Here is an 18922-nt window from a genome sequence, read left to right as displayed (position 1 = left end):
ATTATGTAGTGTCCTTCCTTGTCTCTTGTAACATTCTTTATTTTAAAGTCTATTTTATCTGATATGAGTATAGCTACTCCAGCTTTCTTTTGATTTCCATTTGCATGGAATATCTTTTTCCATCCCCTCACTTTCAGTCTGTATGTGTCCCTAGGTCTAAAGTGGGTCTCTTGTAGACAGCATATATATGGGTCTTGTTTTTGTATCCATTCAGCCAGTCTATGTCTTTTGGTTGGGGCGTTTAATCCATTCACGTTTAAGGTAATTATCGATATGTAGGTTCCTATGACCATTTTCTTAATTGTTTTGGGTTTGTTTTTGTAGGTCCTTTTCTTCTCTTGTGTTTCCCACTTAGAGAAGTTCCTTTAGCATTTGTTGTAGAGCTGGTTTGGTGGTGCTGAATTCTCTTAGCTTTTGCTTGTCTGTAAAGCTTTTGATTTCTCCATCAAATCTAAATGTGATCCTTGCCGGGTAGAGTAATCTTGGTTGTAGGTTCTTCCCTTTCATCACATTAAGTATATCATGCCACTCCCTTCTGGCTTGCAGAGTTTCTGCTGAGAAATCAGCTGTTAACCTTATGGGAGTTCCCTTGTATGTTATTTGTCGTTTTTCCCTTGCTGCTTTCAATAATTTTTCTTTGTCTTTAATTTTTGCCACTTTGATTACTATGTGTCTCGGTGTGTTTCTCCTTGGGTTTATTCTGTATGGGACTCTCTGCGCTTCCTGGACTTGGGTGGCTATTTCCTTTCTCATGTTAGGGAAGTTTTCGACTATAATCTCTTCAAATATTTTCTCTGGTCCTTTCTCTCTCTCTTCTCCTTCTGGGACCCCTATAATGCGAATGTTGTTGCGTTTAATGTTGTCCCAGAGGTCTCTTAGGCTGTCTTCATTTCTTTTCATTCTTTTTTCTTTAGTCTGTTCCGCAGCAGTGAATTCCACCATTCTGTCTTCCAGGTCATTTATCCGTTCTTCTGCCTCAGTTATTCTGCTATTGATTCCTTCTAGTGTAGTTTTCATTTCAGTTATTGTATTGGTCATCTCTGTTTGTTTGTTCTTTAATTCTTCTAGGCCTTTGTTAATCATTTCTTGCATCTTCTCAATCTTTGCCTCCATTCTTATTCCGAGGTCCTGGATCATCTTCACTATCATTATTCTGAATTCTTTTTCTGGAAGGTTGCCTATCTCCACTTCATTTAGTTGTTTTTCTGGTGTTTTTTCTTGTTCCTTCATCTGGTATATAGCCCTCTGCCTTTTCATCTTCTCTATCTTTCTGTAACTGTGGTTTTTGGTCCACAGGCTGCAGGATTGTAGTTTTTCTTGCTTCTGTTGTCTGCCCTCTGGTGGTTGAGGCTATCTAAGAGGCTTGATGGGAGGCTCTGGTGGTGGGTAGAGCTGACTGTTCTCACTATTTGTTTTTCATAATATGTTACTCAACTGTCCAGTTGTGTAAGACAAAATTAATTATTGATTAAAAAGTGTCACTGCCTTCTAAATCTCCCCTCTCCTGAATCAATAGATCCTCCAGTATCTTTATACCTACAAATCCACTGCATTTACCCATTTATTCAACTTGAATGGCTTCTGTCCTTACTGTTTATTGTCTCATATCGCTTGAACACATTGCTGCCAAAGGCTGTTGAAGCCAGGTTGCTTTGGGTCCTACCTATAGTTTTCTCATAATAAATACATAATTGCTAATCATAGGTATCTAAGTATGTAAGGTTTCTAAGAGAAGGTATATGAGTTACCTATAGTTTCTGTATCTTTGCTATGCTGACTTTGGCACCATTTTATTTTTGACATCTGGATTCACTATGGTGCCAGATGATCTGTGAATTAGGAATGCCTGATAAACTACATTTTTACGTCTTTCTAGACTTCTGTTATTTGGAGATTGTTTTTTGTTTGGTTTGGGTTTTTTTGGGCCGTGCCAGGCGGCATGTGGGATCTTAGCTCCCGGAGCAGGGATGGAACCCGTGCGCCCTGCAGTGGAAGTGCAGAGTCCTAACCACTGGACCGCCGGGGAATTCTTTGGAGATGGTTTTTTGTTTGGTTTGGGTTTTTTTGGACCGTGCCAGGCGGCATGTGGGATCTTGGTTCCCAGAGCAGGGATGGAACCCGTGCGCCCTGCAGTGGAAGTGCAGAGTCCTAACTACTGGACCGCCGGGGAATTCCTTGGAGATGTTTAATAGGAGGGAATTGATGAACGGTGGCAGCGCTTGCAGGGGAATTACTGCTGCATAAATGTCATGCCTGCCGGACTGTTCAGCTCCTCGGGAGGTGTGGGTGTGGGGAACTAGTCCAGGATACCTTGTTAGATGCCTAGCTTGTCCATTTGAGAAGGGGGTCTGCAGACATTTTATTATCCCAGCATGGAATAGTCATTGCAGTTATACCATTTTATTTGTTTTCTTTTCCATTGTAGTTAATAATTTTATATATACCATTTTAAAAGGGTGAAGTGTCCACTGATACCTTTATCATTGATAGATGGTGGCACGCGATCTGGTATGCAGGGTGCATGCAAAACTACAACCGCTCCAGACTGCCTCAGGGCTTTTTTTTTTTTTTTTTTTTTTTTGCCTCAGGGCTTTTAAATCTTGGTTTCTTACTTTTAATTATAAGTGAAATTAAATGGAAGCTCGTTCACCTTCATTCGCTTTCTGGTTCCATTAAATGGTGCAGAATCACCCTCACCCTCAGGGTCCTACAAGCTCAGGATTAATAGCTTGTGTGGCTTTGACTCCTTAAATGTTATGCCCCGGGAGCCTCACATGCTGCACCCTAGTCCTGACCTGAGTCACGTTACCCTCATCTTCTTAGGAATTACCATTATCTGAAGCTGTCCTCTTCGTTCATTTACTAATGTCAATAACGTGACTAATATTTCTCTCTCGCCTTAGACTATAAGCTCAATGAAAATATAAGCTCTTTGTCACAAACAGCCTGCTTGTCCAGTAGGTTTAGGAAGCATCATGCCTACAGGCTCACAAAAGCATTTTTATTTTAATTCCTTCTCAAATCAGAAGAAAAAATGAAGATAAGAAGAATGAATATATAATAACGAGTCTAGCCTGGATTATATTTGTCTTTATACCAACATAGTCATAAAATACACTATTTAAGATATTTTTATGGGGACAGGGGGCCATGATGGCAAGAGTGGCCCGGGGCCCACAGAAGTCATAACGCAGCCCTGGTCACAGCACCTGGGACCGTGCCTGGCACATGGCAGGTGCTCAGGAAATCTCTGTCATGAGAATGAGTTAGTGAAGGGAACACTCAACCAAAATAGAGATTTGGAGTCGAGTCAGGAGATATTGAACAAAGAGTTTTGTCCCTGGAGTCTTCCATTTCTAAGAACTATTGCTTCTCATTTCAAGTTTTTTGTTTGTTTGTTTGTTTTTATAAATTTATTTATTTATTTTTGGCTGTGTTGGGTCTTCGTTTCTGTGCGAGGGCTTTCTCTAGTTGTGGCAAGCGGGGGCCACTCTTCATCGCGGTGCCCGGGCCTCTCATTATCGCGGCCTCTCTTGTTGCGGAGCACAGGCTCCAGACGCGCAGGCTCAGTAGTTGTGGCTCACGGGCCCAGCCGCTCCGCGGCATGTGGGATCCTCCCGGACCAGGGTACGAACCCGTGTCCTCTGCATTGGCAGGCGGATTCCCAACCGCTGCGCCACCAGGGAAGCCCCTTATTCCACGTTTTAATCTAGATTGAAACAAATACCCAGGGACTCTCTAATCCATACACGTTCCCATATGGACTCTGCGAAACCACCTGTCTGTGTGATTTACAAAGAATGTGAGGACATTCTTAACAGCCCAGCCCAGCATTCTTCAGCATTCTTGCTGAAACGGAAGTTTTTTTGTTTTTTTGCTTTTGGTGAAAATAAATGGTTATTGTTCTCCCTTCGCTGGCCTTTCATTTATCTAAAAAGTTGCCTAGTGTCTTCTCTTCATTAGTTCAAGTTCCGCAAGTTTTAATTTAAACACTTTATACATGTCAGGAAACATTGGTCAATCTCAGTGAACTCTGGGGCACCATGCCCAAGGGTTAAGCGGATCACAGTGTTTCATATTTCAAGTCCCAGGAGTAGGAAATTCACATAGTTTATTTCAAAGAATGCACAGAATAACCTCTTTGGGACTGATGATAAATACAGTTGATAAATTCAAAAAATTTAGTTTTTGTTGTTAATGGTGATAGCCCTTTCTTTTACAAGCAACTAACTTTGTTTGGGAAGGGGAGGCAGTGTGGGATAATGGGTAGGAGTGCATCCCCTGATGACTTCATGCCTGGGCTTGAATCCCAGCTATCACTTACTGGCTGTGTGATCTTGGGTAAGTTAATTAACCTCTCTGCGCCTTAGTTTCCTTATCTCTAAAGAGAAGGTTGTGGTGGTGCCTTCATCATTGGGAGGTTGTTATGGCCACATCAATTAATCCATGTAGAAGTGTTTAGAATGGTTCCTGGCACATAGGACGTGTGCTCAGGATATGTTATGCAGATTCAAAATTCAGCTTATTAAGCCTTAGTAAATTAAAATAAACACCTCTCTGTCTATAAACAGACAGGCTTTATATTACTCAGGGAGGCAAATTTTAGATTAATACCAACACTCTTGCAAGTTCTCATAAAATATAAACGTTGTCATACTCAAATTCCTTCTGTTTCTTTGTTATAGTCCCCCAAATTAGTCAAGGTTAAAGTTTCTATCAGACTCTACAAGAGACCCAGTTAAAACAGGATCAATTTTCATTAGAATTAAATTTTGAAAAGAAGATTTTGAATTATTATTTCTACAGAGTATGTTTGATGCATTTTTCCACTTTTAATTTCTATTTTGATTTTGAAATTAATTCACATTATTTAATAGTCATAATTATGAGTGATATATATGTTGATTTTAATTAGGTTTCCAGTTTAGCTCCAAGACTTAAAACTATTATGACATCATTTTACTCATAATGTAATTTTAATCTAAAATGTTTAAAGCTTCCATTTTAATTTCATGAATTAAAAGCTAAAGCATAACCACCACCTCTCTCAAGATATGAAAGCTTCCTTCCTTCCTTCCCACTGGCCACGGCCACCCCCACAAAACACCCAGCTTTCTTTACTTTGACACAGTATTGCTAATTGATTACTAGAGAAAAGAGCAACTAAATTCTAGTTTTCAATGATTTCACAGTGACTTTCACCCCAGGTAAAAAAGATTTCAATGGCCTTTTGTCTTTACAATAATCATCTTTTTAAAAAATAGAAAATATATTACAGAAATAAGTCCTTCAAAACAAATGGCCAACAACGACCTACTGTATAACACAGGGAACTATACAGTAGCTCCTAGTTCCAAGTTCAATATCTTGTAATAACCTATAATGGAAAAGAGTCTAAAAAGGATTCACTTTGCCTTACTCCTGAAACTAACACAACATTGCAAATCAACTATATTTCAATAAAAAATTTTTTTAAAAGACAAATGGTCTTGGTGTATTTGTCAGCGTTTAAACATTATTTTAAAAAACTCCAATCATCTGGGACATGCATAAGACTGTTGGATTTATCTTGGTCCTCAATGATCAATAATTGGGAATGCTGTCAACTGCTTTTTTCTTAACTTTTTATTTTGACACAACTTCAGACTTACAAAAAGTTGCAAGAATTCCCATGCGCCCTCCCAAATTCTCCAAATGTTAATATTTTACTACATGTGAAACTGAAGGCAGTCATCGGTTAGATCCCTTAAACTATAATTCTCTTAATAAATAATGTCCTGTAAACTGCCTTCACTGACTAAGCTCGCTTTAATTATTTGTGCAAGTTGTATACCCTCCAAGTTTCACACAGTCTTGGTAATATATCGCAAGACTCCCTAACTCCACCCCCCCCCCTTGGATAATACCTCTGACCTATGGGTTGCTGTCGTGACAGTTGCAGCTGGCTAAGACTGGTTGGGACCACCAACCCTCAAACTGGGCCTGGGCAGCTGTCCAGTCTGACCTTTTGACGTCAGAGGGTCAAAATCTCCAGCCTCAGATCAAGCTAATGCCACCATTTTCTGAACATGCATCCCATGAAGAGCACGTAACTCAGACATGTCTGTGCAGAGCAGCAATTACCTCACCTTTTTCCTGCCTCAAATCACCTTCCCCTGCACCTCTGACCACCCTATACTCTACCCATAAATATCCCAAGCCCCTCGCCCTCAGGGAGGCCGATTTGAGAATTGTTCTCCCATCTCCTCACTTGGCTGCCTTGTGAAGAAACCCCTTCTCTGCTACAACCCTTGGCATCTCAGTGTTTGGCTTGGGGTGCTTTGGGCAAACCAACCTGGTTCAGTAACACATGTAATGAATACTTTGAGACTCTATGAACACCCTATTACTCTTCAAATTTTCACCCACTAGTTTCAGCGTCCATTGGTGATTCTTGCTTGATGATTTTCTTGGTACTCACCAAGACTGCTTGATGGTTTTTTTAATTCCAGCATTTATTCTACATTTATTAGTTGCTTTCTAGTAAGAAAAGCTTTGCCTTGACCCAGCAATCCCACTACTGGGCATCTACCCAGAGAAAACCATAATTCAAAAAGACACATGCACCCCAATGTTCATTGCAGCACTATTTACAATAGCCAGGTCATGGAAGCAACCTAAATGCCCATCGACAGACTAATGGATGAAGAAGATGTGGTACATCTATACAATGGAGTATTACTCAGCCGTAAGAAGGAATGAAATCCACATTTGTAGAGATGTGGATGGACCTAGAGGCTGTCATACGGAGTGAAGTATGTCAGAAAGAGAAAAACAAATGTATATTAACGCATATATGTGGAATCTAGAAAAATGGTACAGATGAACCTGTTTGCAAGGCAGAAATAGACACAGATGTAGAGAACAAACGTATGGACAACAAGGGGGTAAGTGGCAGTGGGTGGTGGGGGTGGTGGTGGGATGAATTGGGAGACTGGGGTTGACATGTATACACTGATGTGTATAAAATAGATAACTAGTAAGAACCTGCTGTATACAAAATAAATAAATTAAATTAAATTTTAAAAAAAAGCTTTGCCTTTCCCTTCATCTGTTTTCTTGTTTGTTTATAAATCAATCCATGTAAACTAGTGAATTCTTATTTTATCCAATAGGTTATAATCCTTTTTTATTATTATTTTATTGCTTGAATTAGTTTAGATTTTTCCTGTGGGAGTCCTTGCAAGCTGGCTCTTGTGTCCTCTTAACATGTCACTATCATTCTTTGCTTACTTTCTGGCACAAGAAGACATTCCAGGCTTTTCTTATACTTTCCGTTTGTCAGCCCTGGTACCTGTCATTTCTTCAAAGTTTGTTTTATTTCATGGTATATAGAAGCAAGATCTGGGTTTTAGGTGGGCTCATTGCTTCTGGGGTATTACCGATTTTAGGCCTTTTCAAAGGAGAGTTTAGGAAATAGATATATGTCTCCACACACACACACACATATACATATACATATATATCTACACACACCTATATCTATTCTGTACCTCTATTGTGCATTCTTTTTCTTGTCTTTTCTTTTTTTTTTTGGCCATGCCACACAGCATGTGGGATCTTAGGTCCCCAATCAGGGATCGAACCTGTGCTCCCTGCAGTGGAAGGATGGAGTCCTAATCACTGGTCCGCCAGGGAATTCCCTATCATGCATTCGTAATGATAATTCCAACTTCAAGCCATCACTACAGGGTTCATTCTACCACCCACTCTTTCTGCATTTATGACTCCCTTCTACAACAGTGAGAAACCTGTCTCCCATGACCCATAATATATTTACTTACTTGCTGAATCCTAGAACATACAGGAAATAGTTTTAGAATTCCTAATCTATATCTCCAAAGAAGAAGGGAAAGAAGGAGGATGAGTTGGGGGGAGGAGAGAGAAGAGGAAGAATTTGTTTCCTAAATTCTGATCCAGTATTTAACAGTTCTTTATCTTTAACCAGAGGGGATGTTGTCCAAAAACTATACCCTGCAGGTTTTGGACTTGTCAGCCTCCATAATTGCATGGGCCAATTTATTAAAATAAATGTCTCTCTCTATATAGATCTCCCTCGACTCTTAACGGGGTTACAACCCAATAAACCCATCTTAAGTTAAGAATATCTTAAGTCAAAAATGCATTTGATACACCTAACCTACCAAACATCATAGCTTAGCCTAGCCTACCTTAAACGTGCTCATATCACTTACATTAGCCTACAGTTGGGCAAAATCATCTAACACAAAGCCTATTTTATAATAAAGTGTTGAATATCTCCTGTAATTTATTGAATACTGTACTGACAATGAAAAACAGAATGGTTGTTGGATTCAGAATATTTTTAAATGTATGAGTTGTTCACTCTCATGATCGCCTGACTGGGAGTTGCATCTCACTGCCACCGTCCAGCATCACAAGAGAATATGGAACTGAGTATCGCTAGCCCTGGAAAAGAGTGAAATTCAAATTTCGAAGTATGGTTTCTACTGAATGCGTATCACTTTCACAACATGGTAAGGTTGAAAAATCATAAGTCGAACCATCATAGGTTGGGGGTCATCTACATATAAACATCCTATTGGTTCTGTTTCTCTAGGAAACCCTGACTAATACAGATGTGAAACATTAACCTGGATCCAAATGTTAGAACTGTGCCCAGAGCTATACGTAGAGAAGTGACATTCCCCTAGCCCCTTCCTAGCTTCTCCACTCCCATCCCACCCACTATCTCTGGGTAAATAATCGGACAGTGCCTGGTTTAGGCTCCCTTTGCACAAGAGGCAGATGCACGTGTGTTTTGTTTGCTCTTTTTTGTTGTATGAAGGTAGCGTACTATACATACTCTTGTACTTTGCTTTCTTCATTTAACAATATATCCTGGGAACCACCCACATCAGTTCACGGAAGTTCTCATTCATTTGTGCTGCTGCAGAGTATAGCTGTACCATAGTTTATTTAGATGCCTCCTATGCATGGATTACATGTGGTTTCCAATATTTTGAAATTACCAATAATGTCACAGAGATTTATTTTGTGCACTGTATTTTTGTATTGTTGGAGGTGTATCTTCAAGTGTGTTCTTAGAAGTGGAATTTCTGGATCAAAAGGTAAACACATATATAGTTTTGTTAGATGTTGCCAAGTTACCCTGCATAAGGGTTGAACCGGTTTGCATTCCCACAGCAATGGATGAGAGAACCTGTTCCCCACAGCCTGCCAACAGAGTTTTTTGTCATACTGTTTAATGATCGATCCTTAACCAAAAAGTTGAGGAATCTCTGGTTTTAATTTGCGTTTCTCAAGTTGAACATCTTTACATATATTTAATGGTCATTTAAAACATTGTGTGATGTCAATTATACCTCAGTAAAAAACAAAAAGCAAACAAAAACAACTTGTGTATGTGTGAGTGTGTGTGTGTGTGTGTGTGAGAGAGAGAGAGAGAGACAGAGACAGAGAGACAGAGAGACAGAGAGAGAGAGATTTTTCAGTCAGGTATTTTGATCATTTTGTTCTCAATTCTGAGAAGTTCTTTCTATGTTAGGGAAGTAGCCCTTTATCTGTGGCTATGTTGCAAGAAATGTTTCCCCAGTTTTTCTTTTTTTGTCTTGTTTGATCCTGCATGTGGCATGCTGGATCTTAGTTCCCCAACTAGGGATTGAACCTGTGGCCCCTGCAGTGGAAGTGTGGAGTCTTAACCCAGCCACAGGACTCCCAGGGAAGTCCCTCCACAGTTTTTCATGTGTTTTTTGACTTATGGTGTTTTTTTCCTGCCATAAAAATTTTTTTAAAAATTTTATGTAGCCAAAGTTATCAATCTTTAATTGATTTTGTCTCTTGTTAGAAAAACTCTTCCATATACACAGGTTAAAGAGGAATTTATATGTTTTCTTTAGTCCTGTGTGATTTCCTTTCTCTTTCATTCTTCCTTTATCTCTTGCTCTCTCTCTTACCCTTCCTTCCTTCCTCCCTCCTCCCTCTTTCTCTCTCTCTTTCTATCTCTTCCTCCCTTTCTTTCTTTTTTACAGTTAGATTCCTGATTCCTGTGGAGTTTACTCTCATGTGGCGTGACATTTAGACCTGACTTTATTTTTTTCCAAATGGTAAATCAGTATACCAGTACCATTTATTAAAAATCCATCTTTGTGTCAGTGGTTCGAGATAAGCTTTGTCATAAAGTTCCGAATAGACTTGGGTCTGTCTCTCGACTTTATAAGCCATTCCACTGGTCTATTTGCTCCTGTCACAAAGTGCTGTACTGCTTTAGTTCTAAAGGCTTCGTAGTATGTGTTAGTGTCTAGTAGGGCTAGTCTATTTTGTAGCTCTTTTAAAATGTTTCCTGATTGTTCTTGAATGTTTATTTTTCCATATAAACTTTATTTCTACTTGTCTAGCTCTGTAAACAATGCCTTGGTACTTTTATTGGGATAAGTTATTTATGAATTAAGTTAGGGAGAACTGACATCTTTATAATGTTGAGTCATCTTGTGCAAAAGAGAATGTGTTCCTTTTGTTCAAATCTACTTTGTGTCTTTCAGGAAAATTTTGGTCTCCTCTAAGGTTTTGCACATTTTGTGTTAAATTTATTCCCAAGTGGTTTTTTTTTTCTTTCATTTTTGTTGTTAGGGTAAATGCAGGTTTCTCAGCTATTATATCCTCTAACTGGTAATTGTGATTATGAAGGTTATTGATTTGTTTTTGTCTTTTGAAATTATATCCTGCTTCTTTCTTTTTTAAATATCTTTATTGGAGTAAAATTGCTTTACAATGTTGTGTCAGTTTCTGCTGTATAACAAAATGAATCAGCTATATGTATACATATATCCCCATATCCCCTCCCTCTTGCGTCTCCATCCCACCCTCCCTATCCCACCCCCCTAGGTGGACACAAAGCACCGAGCTGATGTCCCTGTGCTATGTGGCTGCTTCCCACTAGCTATTTTACGTTTGGGAGTGTATATATGTCCATGCCACTCTCTCCCTTTATCCCAGCTTACCCTTCCCCTCCCCGTATCCTCAAGTCCATTCTCTACATCTGTGTCTTTATTCCTGTCCTGCCCCTAGGTTCTTCAGAACCATTTTTTTTTTTTATATCCTGCTTCTTGAATGAATTATTTTATTGGTTGGGTACTGAGGGTTTTTAAACAATTTTGTGTTTCCCTCTCCCCGCACCAAAAAAAACCCTGTTAGTCTTCATAAAACCTGGACATCAGTGATATAGTTACAATGAATTACTTGAAGATTTTTTTCTGCCACATTTCAACCACAACTTGTAAAAGCAGAAAAATGAAAATTAAGAAATGTACATTTTAATATAGTGTTTTCTCAAACCTTCATATTTAATTATGGTAACAAATGTCAAAGTCCTAATTATACAACAAAGTTAAATTTGTAGCTGGTGTCTGGGACTGTGATATATATTTCTTTCACATGGCTCCTTAGAAATTCGTTTTGTTTCTATTTATTTATTTTTGAATATTATATGAAGTTTATTTTTCAAAACAGATGACTTTTTATTAAAATATAGTTGATTTACAATGTTGTGTTAGTTTCTGGTGTACAGCAAAGTGATTTGGTTTTATCTATCTATATATATGTATATGTATATTTATATATATACACATATATATTTACATATTCTTTTTCAGATTCTTTTCCATTATAGGTTATTACAAGATATTGAATATGGCTTCCTGTGCCATATAGTAGGTCCTTGTGGTTGTTTATCTATTTTATTCCTAACAAATTCTTTAGAAAAACTTTAAGCATTGTTTACAAATATTAAGCAGGTTATACTTATGTGAATTTGAACCATTCAAAACTTACTGGGTAAAGGGTAGGGAGGAACCTCCAAATAGTTTTCAGATTTCAGATTTCCAGAAGGCAGTAGACAAGGGTAGTTTTTGCTTTTCAATCTAATGGCTTATGTGTTAAAATGTATTAATTAAGGATAGTACACAATTAAGTACCTAATGGTGTTGAAAATGCAATTGCACATTTAGGAAAATTCTCCCTAGTAGCAAAGTTGTTTCTGTACTCCTATAATCATTTCAAATGCTCTTTAATCTCCCTATTTAAACTATTTATCCGCATTCTAATGAATGCAGTGAAAGCTTCTAATTAAATGCAGAGCGCTGGATTTATTTCCACCTATTGCCTAAGTCTCAAACCCAAGTCACAGCAGGATCCGGAGGGGCATTTACAGCTCAGAAAATAAAATACCATTACAGAATTTGCCTCAGTGTTTGCGCTTAGTGTCTAGAAAGCAAATATTCAAAGAAACATAAAAGGAAGTGTGTGTGCTTTAAGTCTTGAAACCTAGTTGCCTTTTTTTTTTCTGACATCACAGGGCTCAGAGTTAATTCAACGACAACAAAAATGTCCAATATATTCTTCTAGATATCTCTGGTGAAATGAAAGAATATTGGGTTATCACTTACAGCCAACTGGCGATTTCAACAAAGTCAAATTAAAAAGTAGAGCATTGAAGAACCAATGTTTCAAAGAGGGTAAATATTGATTCATGTATTTATTTATTTATTTTTTCATTCAGTCAAATATCCTCTTCACATATTTAGTTTCTGGCACCAGTTGAAGCGAAACACTAGGGATATAGCAATAAATAAAACACATGAATCTCTGAGTGCTGGATATAATATTACACGATGATTGAATAAAACAGAAAGGGTTAGCTGACATTTTGGTGTCCAGGGACTATTTATAATCTATCTGGACCTTAATTAAAATTCCAGGGTCTTTTGGGCGATACACAGAGTTTAATAAGAAGGAAAAGTCCATCTTCCTGGGAAGCTTCAATTAATTGGAGATGACTCCTTAGTTGTGTTGAGAGGGGAGCACTGAGTAGGACGTGAAAATGGTTAGTGAAGGACTAGTTAGATTGGTTGGTGAAGAATCCCTAGGGGATAGAGATATAGATACAGATCTAGATATACAACTTAATTAAAGTGTTTCCCTGGGGAAAAGAGAGAAAGCTGTGAGTAGGAAGTTATGCAGAAGCTACTGCATACTAAAGATTTTTAAAACATGCATAGGTCCATGTAGTTTCACCTCTTTAGCTTTAATTTACAGCTTTTCCCACATTGGTTCCCTCTAACTGTAATCTTATAAATTTATTTATTTATTTTTGGCTCTGTTGGATCTTCGTTGCTGCGCATGGGCTTTCTCTAGTTGCGGCGAGCTGGGGCTACTCTTCGTTGCGATGCGCGGGTTTCTCATTGTGATGGCTTCTGTTGTTGCGGAGTGGGCTTCAGCAGTTGTGGCTCACAGGTTCTAGAGAGCAGGCTCAGTAGTTGTGGCACATGGACCGGGGATAGAGCCCGTGTCCCCTGCATTGGCAGGTGGATTCTTAACCACTGCACCACCAGGGAAGTCCCTAACTGTAATCTTAAATTTTAATAAGCCTGTTTCTTTCCATTTACCATATTTTTATAAAAATAAAATTGAAAATGTCCACCTTCAAAGAATGGCCTCTTGCATGCTGAAAAAAAAGGCACAGAGGGCTTCCCTGGTGGCGCAGTGGTTGAGAATCTGCCTGCCAATGCAGGGGACACGGGTTCGAGCCCTGGTCTGGGAAGATCCCACATGCCGCGGAGCAACTGGGCCCGTGAGCCACAACTACTGAGCCTACGCGTCTGGAGCCTGTGCTCTGCAACAAGAGAGGCCGCGATAGTGAGAGGCCTGCGCACCGCAATGAAGAGTGGCCCCCGCTCGCCGCAACTGGAGAAAGCCCTCACACAGAAACGAAGACCCAGCGCAGCCAAAATGAATAAATAAATAAATTTTAAAAAAATTTATAAAGGCACAGAATATGTATTGTATTGCATTTTGTTCTTGAATCCAATGCTTACATTTTAGCACGGGGGTCAGGCCCAATTCCTACAGCACATAACATCTTCAGTATGCTGTGTTCTTGTTATTTGTTGCTTTCTCTTTGCATTTGTACATTTTCTCTGTTGGATTTTCGGCAGTTCATTTAAAAATCTGAATTAGAGCTTAGCTAATTTCTCTATTCAAAACATATTTGCTGCCAGCATATGATTTTAAATTGTGTTCATTTGAGGCCAAGCCCGTCTGGATGTAAAGTTACATCTTTACTCCCCCCCCCCGCCCCCCTTTTATTTTTTACCACCATGCTGCTGCTTCATCTTCCAAATGGCCTGGCATTACTGTTTCTCCTGTGTGAGGTCCAGTGTGGGTTCCCTGAGGTCCAGAGGAGGTGGAGGAGGAGGAGGAGTGGTGGTGCTTATTCTTTTCTAAATGCGGTGCTAAATTCTTCATCTGGGTTATTTGATTTAATCCTTTTAAAAACCCTCTGTGGTAGGAACTATTTTTATTCCTATTTTACAGGTGAAGAAATGCTCCTCAAATTCTGGTTTTTCTGCCCAAGCGTTGATTCTGACTTCCTAGAGGAAGCCTACAGGAAGTGCCAATAAACACTTTCAAGACAGCGTGGGGTAGAAAGTGCGCGGACTTTGCTCCCAGGTTTATCTGGGATTGAATTCCAGGGCTGCTGCTCATTGGATATGTTAACACTGGCAAGTTATGCAAACATCCGGGCCACTCATTGCTTTCATTACCTGTAGAATGAGTACAATAATACTGCGTATGTAAAGCACAAGGTGTTTAAAGTAGCTAGCTTAGTATCCATAATAGATATTAGTTTCTTTCCTCTCCCTCCCTTTCATTAGAAATGATGGCGATGAAGTGGAGATTGAACATGTTTTGGGGAAGTCGATGGAGAAGAGGAGAGCGGTGCGTGGGATATGCCCCTTGAGGCAAAACCTACTTTGGGTTGGAGAATTGAGGTGTGTGGTCTGATTGCATCCTGAGTTCCTGGTTCATGGCCTAAAAAGAACAAAATGCCAATACTGGGCAGTGCATGCAAGTGTTCCCTGACCCAGCCCCAGGGGTGCTGACTACCAATCAAAGAAAAAAAACCATAAAATCTGATTGAGCAGGATTGAGCGATATTGAGTGAGGCCGCCTCTCCAAGGGTAACCAAGAGTGCTCTGTACTCATGGAGGGGAAACAGCCTCCATGGGCCCAGAATAGACCTGCTGGCCAAGAGTCCCTTAGGGGCCAGAAAGGAAGGGAAGGGGCTAGGAGAATCTGGAGTCCAGGAACACTCCTCAGTGGGATGTTGAATCTTTTTTTTTTTTTTTTAATTTATTTATTTATGGCTGTGTTGGGTCTTCGTTTCTGTGCGAGGGCTTTCTCTAGTTGTGGCAAGCGGGGGCCACTCTTCATCGTGGTGCGCGGGCCTCTCACTATCGCGGCCTCTCTTGTTGCAGAGCACAGGCTCCAGACGCGCAGGCTCAGTAATTGTGGCTCACGGGCCCAGTTGATCCGCGGCGTGTGGGATCTTCCCAGACCAGGGCTCGAACCCGTGTCCCCTGAATTGGCAGGCAGATTCTCAACCACTGCGCCAGCAGGGAAACCCGGGATCTTGACTCTTGAAGTGAGTTCCATTTTGATTCATTCAAACGTTCATTCAGCATTGATTCATTCAACTAATGAGCCCGCCTGCCCCCAGCGCAACCAAATAAATAAATATTTAAATAAATAAATATAGAGCATTTGGAGTTATAAATTAAAAAATTGATTCATTCAACATGTATTCATTGAGCACCCACTCTGCAAAGCTGTTAGGGTTCGGTTGGGGGGAGGGGTGGCCATGACCATGGGCTGTGGAGTCGAATGCCTGGACTGCAAGTTCCCTTAGGAGTTGTGTGGTCTCAGACCAGTTATTTAACCTCTGGCTTAAGATTTCTTTATCTATAAGGTGGGGAGAGTAATTACCTGCAGACAGTCTTGTAGTGAAGATTAAATTAGTTAATACATACAAGGTGTTTTGCACACTGCCTGCCGCATATTCAATGCTCAGTAAACTTGAACTTTTTTTGTTTTTTTATTATATTTTTCAATAGCTTTTAAATTATATAATAAATGCATATATATTTTTTTACAACTTAATTGATGTACGACTGGCATACAATAAATTGCCCATCTTTGAAGTGTACACTTTGGGGAGTTTGGACATGTGTACACACCCATGAAACTATCACCACAAGCGAGGTAATGGATCTTGCCCTCACCCTCAAATCTTCCTCATGTCCCTTTGTTATCCATCCCCCTTGCATCTCCGTCTCCAAACACTGATCTGCTTTCTGTCATCACTATACATTAGTTTTCATTTTCTAGAATTTTATATGAATGGAATTGTACCATGTGTACTGTTTTCTGTATGTCTTCCTTTACTCAGCATAATGACTTGGAGATTCACCTATGCTGCTGAGTGAACCTTTCGTTTACTTATTATATTGCTGAGTAGTATTCCATTCTATAGATATAAATTTGAACTTTTTTGATGCACCAGAGTGGGCAAGAAGATTAGAAATTCAAAGAATAATAATGCATCTCAGAGGCCTGCTAGGCACTTAGAGGGCCCTCATGCCCAACAGGTGGAGGCTGGGTATTGTCATCAAGGCGAAGACAGTGTCGGGCAGATCCCAGACCCAGTTCCCAGCCCTGCTTGATGACGGGGTGTTTGAAAAGCCCAAGTTGCATCCCAGGGTTTCACGTCTGAGTCTTTCTTCTCTGGTTCCTGACTGGCCTTTTGTAATCATGTCCTCTCATTTGGGGACAGAGACCACAGTGTAATGGGAGCCGCCCAGTCTGAGAGCCAAGCCTGGGGAATGCCATAGATTTGGACAAGTTGCAATGGTGACTCTTTTAAGCCTGGGAAGTTGCGTGGAACTTTTGAAGGTTACAAGTTTAAAGTAGCTGAGAAGTGCCTAGGAGAGCACTGATGCAATCCCCCAGCTCCTCTATGACCCTGAGACCTGGTGAGGCTCAGTGACTTGACCATCCCAAGGCAAAGGCAAGACTAGAATCCACATCTCCAGTCCTCATCACATACAATATGTATGTGTGGGAGTTTAGAGTTGAAACGGCCGCTGCGCAGTACATGGACCAAACTTATATTTTCACAGATGGTAACACTTAAGGCTCAGTATGGCTGAAGGAGAGTTCATTACTGGCCCTACTTCTTAGTACCACTGAATCTGAGCTGACTTGTTTATTTGGAAAGGTGGCAACTAATTATAGAAAAAATAAAGTTTCTAAGAATGGCCCTGGTGCATAAAGGACATTTTTCCACTTAACTCCTCTAATTTTCTCTTTTTTTATGTGAAATGTCACTTATTTTTATTAATACAATTTAGGGAGAAATCTCTTTGTTTTTTATTTTTTTGTGTTTTTTTTATTATCCAAGTATTCAATTCAATTCATTTCAATTTAGCAAACATTGATTACATTCTTACTGTCTGTAAGGCATGTAATTGGAATCCATTCACTTTTTTTTAAAATTTAATTTTATTTATGTTGCGTTAGTTTCAGTTGTACAGCAAAGTGATTCAGTTATACATATACATATATTCATTCTTTTTTAGATTCTTTTCTCATATAGTTTATCATGGAATATTGGGTAGAGTTCCCTGTGCTATACAGTAGGTCCCCTTCGGTCATCTTCCTTATATATAGTAGTGTGAGTGTGTTCATCCCAAGTTCCTGATTTATCCCTCCCTCCTCTAATTTTCTTAAAAGTCAGGAGAAAAACAGGTTCATGCTGGTAGCTATTACTCAAAATGAACACAGGGGGTCTCTACTGCCATGTCTTGGCTTGAAATTAGCTCACTCTTCTGGTTTTCCTTGAAAGCTGTACTAACATCTAACTCTCATAAGACTGTTAGAATCTAGTCTTTAAATCCAGCAGGAACAGAAAAGTTATTTATTGCTCTGGGAACTTCATTTTACCAGAAGTCAAACTCTGAGCTAATATTCACACTCCCCTTTTGCCTGGAAGTGTAGGTTTAATGCAAGAGAACTATCTAGGCAAATGCTCAATGATTACTAATTAGGAGCAGTGAAAAATGTGGATCACTCCCAATCACCACATTCCAAGAAAAATGATTTCCTGTGCTGTCTAGGGGAGCTCAGGTGAGCAAATACCCCCATAGCCAAGGGTTGAGATAGGTGACACCATTTAAAGAAGGATTCAGAGAGAGGAGAGAGGAGTGGGGAACGAGCATTCTGTTCATGAATTTGTTAATCATAGGAACTCATGAGATTAGGGTGCCATTTTGTTTAGAAAGATAAAAGAAAGAGATTTTTTACAAATAAAATTCTAGCTCTATCAGAGCCCTCGAGGCCTACTTCACCTGGGACCAAGGTCTTCTTCAACTGCTCTGCTCTCCATTGTGCTCCAGCCCCACCTGCCCTCCTTCAGCTCCTCCAAGCACTCACCTGTCCTCTCCCATCCCCTTTACCTGGCTGGTCCCCTTTCAGCCCTCAGGTTAAAGGTCTCTTCATCAGACGTTCTCTCCCTTTATTCCCTTTCTAATTAGATTCCCCATTATACTCTGGCCACTGGTTTCATCCATCATAGAATTCACCACAATTTCCAATTATAGTGTTTTTGTTGGTGTACTGGTTACTTTCCATCCCTCCACTAGATTATAATTCACTGGATACTGTCTGTTGCATCCACTGGTGCTTATGCACTTAGCTCAGTGCCCAGCACATAGTAGGGACAAAATAAAGAATTTCTGAATTGGGCTTAGAAAAGAAAGAAATGGTGGTGAATGGAGCAGTGCTTGCGAATAAGGAAAGTGGCTCTGGGTTCTTCACAAGTTGTGAGTCCTCGAATCATTTATGCTGGAAAGTTCGGGGTAGTCTCTGCCTTGACTTTGGGGTTCTCCACCCAGGCAGCTCTCAGGGAGAGCGTCTTATTAGGGAGCGTTCCAGACAGAACTGAACTGAAAAATAACTGCCTGTGGGGCTCCAGAATGTGTGTGGGTGTCAGGGGCAGGGAGGGCAA

The 18922-nt window shown here is 39.9% G+C and overlaps 1 long non-coding RNA gene across 1 annotated transcript in view; it reads left to right on the top strand.

The window, feature by feature from the left end:
* Positions 1–2585: 2585 nt before the first annotated feature.
* Positions 2586–18922, top strand: part of LOC309662235 — a 94688-nt gene continuing 78351 nt past the window's right edge. Inside the window, exon 1 of the long non-coding RNA XR_014264609.1 lies at positions 2586–9423. This is a non-coding gene — a long non-coding RNA (uncharacterized lncRNA). The remainder of the gene's footprint in view (positions 9424–18922) is intronic.

Source organism: Balaenoptera physalus, assembly GCF_965194825.1.
Source record: "Balaenoptera physalus genome assembly, chromosome: 6".
NCBI classification, from domain to species: Eukaryota; Metazoa; Chordata; class Mammalia; order Artiodactyla; family Balaenopteridae; genus Balaenoptera; species Balaenoptera physalus.
The sequence above is the reverse complement of the archived record's forward strand: the minus strand, read 5'-3'. Positions and strand labels throughout refer to the sequence as shown.